Below are 7,910 nucleotides of genomic sequence, written 5' to 3'. Positions count from 1 at the left end.
ACCCCTTGGCGTGGTGTCGCCCGCACCGCGCTCAGCCAGTGAGCGCACCGGCCATCCCTATATGGGATCCGAACCCTCGGACGGGAGCGCTGCCGCGCTTCCCAAGCGGCGCACTATCCAGTGCGCCACCGGGCCGGCCCCAGAGCATCTTCTTATGAAATAGTATTTTCTTTTTTTTTTTTGTGACCAGTAAGGGTATCGTAACCCTTGGCGTGGTGTCGCCCGCACCGCGCTCAGCCAGTGAGCGCACCGGCCATCCCTATATAGGATCCGAACCCGCGACCTCGGTGCTCTCAGCACCACACTCACCCGAGTGAGCCACGGGGTCGGCCCTGAAATAGTATTTTCTAATTGGAGGATAGTACCAGAATTCTTTTTACATGAAATATTTATGTGAAAGCACTGTGGAAACATTAAAGCATCATACTGTACATGTAAGGTATTATGGATCTATGCCTTATGTAGCCACAGATTTGGAATAACTGATATTACTTGTATTTATGTATGCTGAATAAAATAATCTTTTAAAATCTCCAAAAGCTCCTCTTCTCTACCTTTTCTTTTGTCCTTTTCTTTCCCTCTCTCAGCTATATTTGAATCTACTGGACCATGTGTGTGATTCCTTATTCTGTGATCTCCTTAGAGTATAGTCCTATATGCCTAGCACTGAAACCTGTAGTCCTTAATGGAGTTGTCTCATCCTCCCCAACTTACAGCCCTATCCGAGTCTGTACAGTCTTATTTCCAAATGTAGGTAGTACCCCTGATTCACCTTTCTCTTCCCTGTTTCTATTAATAGAGTGCTCCTGATTGTGATATTACATCCATCCCCTTGGTGATGGAGCTTGTCACTAGGAAGGAAGACTCAGTCGGAGAATAGCCAACAAGATGGGTTACTGGGAGCATCTCCTGAGTGGCACTGAGTGGCGGCATCAGGGGGTTGGAACCTTGTGAAAAGGGAACCTGCCCCCCAACACTTGGAAGGTAAAGAGCCTGGATTCAGAATCCCATTCCAGGCTTCAGCTCTCTTCTCTGCCAGCTGGGATGCTGCTTTTGAAAAACTGATTCTTAAAACTCCTTTCTTCAAAAAGCTTTCTGTAATTTACCTACACTGTCTTATTCTTTTTGCATATTTATGTACTACATTAATTATTAACTTTTACATATTGGTAAGTTGCTTAGTAAGTTTTATGTCTTTTTATGTATTTTTTTATCCTGTATACTCACTGGGCTCAAGCCTACACCTTAGTTTGAGCATAAAGATTGTGTTTTCTCTTTGTTCTACATGTCTCTACTGGCAAGGCGGTTGTGTATTTAGGATGAAGATGAGGTTTGGGGTAACCACACAAATAGTGCCCGGTGCTGATGACCAAGTGGGAGTTCACTGCTGGCCTTTGAAACCTGGCTGGTCTTGCTTTAGGCATTAGATAAGTTCTCCAAGAACTGTGTGCCCTTTGGATTCTCTTGTAAATTGAATCAATAAAATATACTAAAGAAGCCCAACTTTAAAATCCCCTGTGGTAAATCCAGTATTGATCACAGCAGTCTAGAAATAAACAGAACTTTTATGTAGTCCATCCCCTCATTTCACAACCAAGGAAACTGAGTTCCTAAGAGGGGAAGTGATTTCAGTCTAAAGATTCTACTGCTTAAATAAAAAAGACCACTTTCTTTCACTTAAAGTGTCAAGAGAGTTGCCTAAAGAGAGCAAGGTCAGTTAGTAGAAAAGCCAGGCCACCTTTTATAAAATAATTACCTCCTAATTTACCTATTTTTGTTTTATTTGCTTAATCTTGGAATTGTAGAACTTGTAGAGCACCTCAGATTTTATGTAGTCCAGGATGCTTCATTTCATGTAGAATTAGGGAGCCGAGGCTCAGAGGTTAAATACCTTGCCCAAATGTCACACATTTTGGTCCGTGATAGAGCTAAAACTATTGGGATTCAGTTTCTGAATTCTTAACTCAGCTTTTTTCACCCCTACCCTATTCATTGGGGAATACAGGGAATGTGATGAAATGTTTTAGGGACACCTGTGAGATCCTTCGCCGGCTAATTTCTTGACTAGGTTGAAGTTTGTAGGAGTTACCTGTGTCTTTAGACTGGGGCAGGTTATGGAGCCTTGTTCCTATGTATCTGGTTATTTGTAGTAATTGGGGCTGGAGAATCCTTAACTCTCTGCACTTGTGTTGTACTCAGAGCAGGAGGAGAGAGTATTGGTAGAAAGGAGACTATATCACTTACACCTGACTTTTGCCCTTATGCTTTTGCCAAGAATTGGGAGCAGCATGCCCAGTCCAGTTACCCTAAAATATAAATCATGGGCTAGAGTGGCTTTTCTTCATGTTTCTTAGTGTGTATGTGTGTGCTTGTGTGAATGAATGTGCCCAGTTTACACATCTGTGCATATGGGTTCAAGAAACCCTGAATAAGTAAGGATAAATGTCCTTTAGGAACCATCTGTTTTGAATTCCTAGCTCTCTCTAGGGGTAGACCAGAAAAACAACCACAACAGTAAGTTAAAAGCGTACAGGAAGGGATCTGGCGAAGCTCTTGCATTCTTATAATAATGCTGACCAGGAATAGAGAGAAAGACCCCAGTGTAACATGGAGGAGGTAAAGTAACATAGTTAACCTGGTTTGGTTCTGGCCCGCAGAATAGGAGGCTGGGAATGAAGTTTTCAGTTTGGCTTCAGGATGTTCAAAGCAGGGAGTTGGCAGAACTCCAATAAACCTGAAGGGACAATTTAGTGCTACTTCAGTTCAGCTCCCCAGTTTGAGTGAAACCTTCCAAGGCTTTTTCCGATCGTACATCTCGAGAATATCTAGGAAACTGTGCTTCCAGTGGCTTTGGTCAATGGCTGTGACTCTTGAGATCCCTGTGGTTTGGATTCAGTTTTATAAAGGCTTCTGCCCCAGGAGGTAAGTAGCTGAGTTCTTGTGAGGCATCCCCCTTGGAATGATAACTCACCCCTGTGACAGCCCCTCAGCAGTTTTGGGAGTTCCAGAGGTAGGGAGGAGTAGTTAAGTGAGCCTGAGCCTACCCTGTCAGATTTAGACTGTTTGCCTAGAGCAAAGGAGCCTAGTGAAGAGCTGACTTCCAATAGTATATAACCATGTCAACATTTGTTTCCCACAGATGGCAAATAGGGAATACCCTAACCAGATTAGAAATCTAAACTTCCTCTTATTTCTTGAGGCCACACCTCTGAAAGAGTGCGGTTACAGGAAGGGGGATAAAGCAAGAAGAACCTCCAGGCAGATAAAGGGGGGTTTAGATTTAGAAAGAACAGTGCCTAACATCTCTGCAGAGTTTTGTAAAACCTGACTTTATTTTAGGAACCTAGCAGCTCCTAACGCTGGCTGCTGGCTTCCCATACCCTCTAGCCATTCCTGCACCAACTAAGGCAAATTCTTTGCTGTTTGTTTTGGGGATGTGGGATCTGAAACCCCATTAAAATAAATTTTCAGAATTTGTGTTCCTCCTTAAGTATTCATATTATTAGCATTGATTTAAAATTAAAGTACAATGAAACAGTACAAACTCTAGGCCTATTTTCTACATTGTCCTATATCAATCTACATTGTCCTATATCAACAAGGGAGAAATGGTAATGTTATTTTAATTTTTGCTCTTAATCCCAAGGAGAACTGATTTTTAAAAAAATTAAATCTTGCAGAAATACCTGAGTATAATCTACATTGAAGTATAATCCCAGCATCTAGATTTTAAAAGTGTATATACTATATATATGCTTTTTCTTTTTAACATTGTTTTTATAAAAATGGGACCATACTCTACATATTTGCATTTTTCAGTTTGGGAGACAGTTCAACACAGTGGTTAAAAGCTTGGGCTCTGGAGCCAGTCTGCCTGGGTTTGAATCTGGCTGCACCACTTGTTTGCTGTATGATTTTGGACAAGCTTTTTAACCTCTGTGCCTCTGTTACGCATCTGTAAAATGTAAGTAATGATAGCCCCAACCTCATAGAATTGTTATAAGAATTAGATGAGTAATAGGCAAAAAACGTTTAAAATAGCGTGTAACATATAGTAATACTTAATAAATGTTGGCTTCATTATTATTTAGTTGTATACGTAAAACATGATCATTGTAGAAAAAGTAGGAAAAACCAATAAAGCAAAACTGAGTGAAATTGTAGGTGTAAAAGTCTCATTTAGAGGCAGTTTCTATAATATATATCCTTCTAGATGCTCTCCAATATAAATGTGTACACACATAAATATAAATATACTTTTTTAAAAAAAGCACTATAGCATATATATCTGTAATATAAATAAGTTATTTTCATTTATTATATAAATAATGTTAAAATAACTTAAATAAATTGTTAATAAGAAATAAGTATATCCAAGTTATATTAATGCTACATGATATTCCATTTTATGGATGTAAAGAATTCTACTAGGGCTGTCCAGTTAGCTCAGTTGGTTAGAGTATGGTGCTGATAACACCAAGGTCCAGGGTTCAATCCCTATACTGTCCAGCTGCCCCTCTCCGCCCCAAAAAAGAATTTTGCTGGATATTTATGGTACTTGTGATTTTTTTTTTTTGCTGTTATAAATAATGCTTAGATAGATGACTTAGTACATTCTTTTTTATGCCGTGCGTAATTATTTCCTTAGGATAAGTTCCTAGAAGTAGGATTGCTAGGTAAAAGGGTATATATATATATACACACACATACACAGATGGGTCCCTGACTTGCAGTGGTACAACTTAATTTTTTGATTTCACGATGGTGCAAAAGTGATAGGCATTCAGTAGAAAGCAGTAGGATACTCTAGAGGCATTGGGCAGCTGCAGCAAGCTACAGCTCCCAGTCAGCCATGTGATCACAAGGGTGAACAATGGATACTCTACAGTGTACTGTGTTGCCACATGATTTTGCCCAACTGTAGGCTAAAGTAAGTGTTCTGAGCACATTAATGGTAGGCTAGGTTAAACTATGATGTTCAATAGGTTAGGTGTATAAAGTGCATTTATGATATTTTCAACTCATCATGGGTTTATCGGAGATCCACATTGTAAGTTGTGGAGCATCTATCCTTTAGGACATTTACTACTTTTTTGTTGTGGTTCAATTTTTTTTTTTTTTAAAGATGACCGGTAAGGGGATCTCAACCCTTAGCTTGGTGTTGTCAGCACCACGCTCACCCACTGAGCTAACCGGCCATCCCTATATAGGATCCGAACCCGTGGCCTCGGTGTTTTCAGCACCGCACTCTACCGAGTGAGCCACGGGCCAGCCCGTTGTGGTTCAATTTGATCAACTTTTTCTTGTAAGGGCACATTTTTTTCCACACCTTGGTATAGTATACAATGTGTGTGTCATATACATTATATGACATAGATGTCATGTATAGTATATGACACACTAAGTGACTATTTGGGACTTTTTTTGTTTTAACCTTAATACCTTTCTTTGACAATTTAGTATAATTGTAGATTCGTTTATTTATTTGAATATTGAATACGTATACTTGTAGAAAACTTTTTACAAAGGTATAAAGGGATAATTAGGGAAATTAGAATTTCTCTCCTATTCCTGTTTTTTGGTTTGCCCTTCTCAGCAGAACCACTGTTGACAATTTCCTGTGTATCCTTCTAGCGAGTTCCATGCTTATGTAAGCATATACACATATATATTGTTTTAGGGTTTTTTTAATGCAGAATCTTTTGTTTTGTTTCTTGTTTTTTGGCAGCTGGCCAGTACAGGGATCTGAACCTGTGATGTTGGTGTTACCAGCACCGCACTCTCCCAGTGAGATAACTGGCCATCCTATATTGTTTTTTTGCACTCATGGTGGTGTGCTTTACATATATTATTCTGTATCTTAGTTTTCTTCTAACAGTATTTCTTGGAAATTTTTGCATACTTGGTGTATTTTATTTTATTTTATTTTATTTTTTTAATAGATGACCGGTAAAGGGATCTTAACCCTTGACTTGGTGTTGTCAGCACCACGCTCAGCCAGTGAGCCAACCGGCCATTCCGATATGATATCCGAACCCGTGGCCTTGGTGTTATGAGCACCGCACTCTCACGAGTGAGCCACAGGCCGGCCCCATACTTGGTGTATTTTAAAGGTAGCAATAATTTTAGTTTTTCTCTGATTAATTTTGTAGCTATTGTAGAGAAACGAAATTACAATTTGTTTTATTTAATTGAGGTAGATATTGTAAAGTCAGCAGTTCAGTGGATGAATTATGGATATTTGGTGATATTTTCCTCTTGCATAGTAGCTATCTCAGGTAACTTCTCTTTTTGACCTTTTCTTTTGCCCCTTTCCCTTCTTCCCAGCTCTGTGTGTTTATCTATGAGAGTGGCAGTAGCTCTCATTCAGAACAATAATAACAGTCTGAGGTTGCATTAATTGAAGTAGAGAGGAAAGGAGATATTGGTGCCATATTGTCCATATTGCTAAGTCCACATGTGAAGCTCTGGGTAATCTGTTTTAGAGGAACATTGGCATTCTAGAACGCTATGAGAGAATTGAGTCTGGGCAAGGTATTTCTCATCTGTGCTCTTGCTGTAGCCTGTGTGGACCTTTCCCAGAGTGTCTTAAGCATAGGGTGACTGTTAGGTGTTATGGAGAGGATTCCTGCCCTGGGAGGTTAAACCGATGGTCTCTTATGGTCCATTCTAACTCTAAAGACAAAAATAAGACTGTCTTACTCAAGTCAATGGGAAAAACTTCTGGGTACGATCAAATTCTGTCATCTTTTATTCCTGTACTTGAAAAGTAAAAGTATTCCAGGGCTGGCCCATGGCTCACTTGAGAGGGTGTGGTGCTGATAACACCAAGGCCATGGGTTTGGATCTCTATATAGGGATGGCCGGTTGGCTCACTTGGGAGAGTGTGGTGCTGATGACACCAAATCAGGGGTTAAGATCCCCTTACCGGTCATCTTTAAAAAAAAAAAGGTAAAAGTATTCCTTTTATTTTTTTATTCTCAAGTAATTTCTAAATTTTTAAAATTTATAGTCCAAAGGAAGGACTATTTTTCCATATATATGGAAGACTATTTAAAGTTGAATTATGACTTTAAAAAAGCTAATGTATGCTTATTAAAATTTTTGTAAACTAAAGGAAGAAAAACATCCTTAGTCCTACTCCCAAATAAAACCACCGTTAACATTTTGATTATTTATTTCTGGACCCTTTCTATTTCTGGATTATTTATAAATATATGATACACTTTTAAACAGATGTGTACTCAATTTTATGTCTACTTTCACCTGTTATTATTATCATGTTATCGTATATTCTGCATAAACATCATTTAAGATAGGTATATTATTCCATCAGATAGGCTTACATTACCATGAAGTTAAAGGTACTTAATTGTATCTTTACTGTTCATTTAAATGTATATGTGATTATCTGATTTTTTAAAAGTTTATTGGGAGCTGGCCGGTTAGCTCAGTTGGTTAGAGATCTGTGCTGATAACAACAAGGTTGAGAGTTTGACTCCCCATAATGGCCAGCTGCCACGAAAAAAAAAAAAAAGCTTATTGGTATGATTTTTGGTTTTTTGGTTTCTTTGGTGGCTGGCTAGTACGGGGATCCAAACCCTTGATCTTGGTGTTACAACATCACGCTCTAACCAACGGAGCTAATTCTCCAGACCTTATAGGTATGATTTTTTGAAAACCTGTCTATCTAGACTCTGTACCATTTTTCTTCTTTCCTGCTTCAGAGGTATCCCCCTTCCTGTTTAAGATAACTCCAGAGTTCTTCCTACCACTGCCTCAATGACTAGATTCTCTCTTGTCTTTATCTTTTTCTCAGTACATAAACACACTCTAGCCTTTCTTACATAAGGAAAACCACCCCTGCACAACCACTTCCTCAACCTCCTTCCCCCCCCCCCCCCCCCCCC

At 39.3% G+C, this 7,910-nt stretch overlaps 1 protein-coding gene across 4 annotated transcripts in view; it reads left to right on the top strand.

Moving 5' to 3' along the window:
• Positions 1-7,910, top strand: part of RNF41 (ring finger protein 41, E3 ubiquitin protein ligase) — a 27,148-nt gene that overhangs the window by 2,657 nt on the left and 16,581 nt on the right. For all 4 annotated transcript variants that reach the window (XM_008577180.1, XM_008577179.1, XM_008577178.1 and 1 more), the window contains one exon: positions 800-984. The gene's annotated coding sequence lies outside the window, so the exon portion shown is untranslated. The remainder of the gene's footprint in view (positions 1-799; positions 985-7,910) is intronic.

The sequence above is a fragment of the Galeopterus variegatus genome, unplaced genomic scaffold (genome assembly GCF_000696425.1).
Source record: "Galeopterus variegatus unplaced genomic scaffold, G_variegatus-3.0.2 Scaffold1458, whole genome shotgun sequence".
In the NCBI taxonomy this organism is placed as follows: domain Eukaryota; kingdom Metazoa; phylum Chordata; class Mammalia; order Dermoptera; family Cynocephalidae; genus Galeopterus; species Galeopterus variegatus.
Note: the sequence above shows the minus strand (reverse complement) of the source record. Positions and strands in the feature narration are given on the sequence as shown.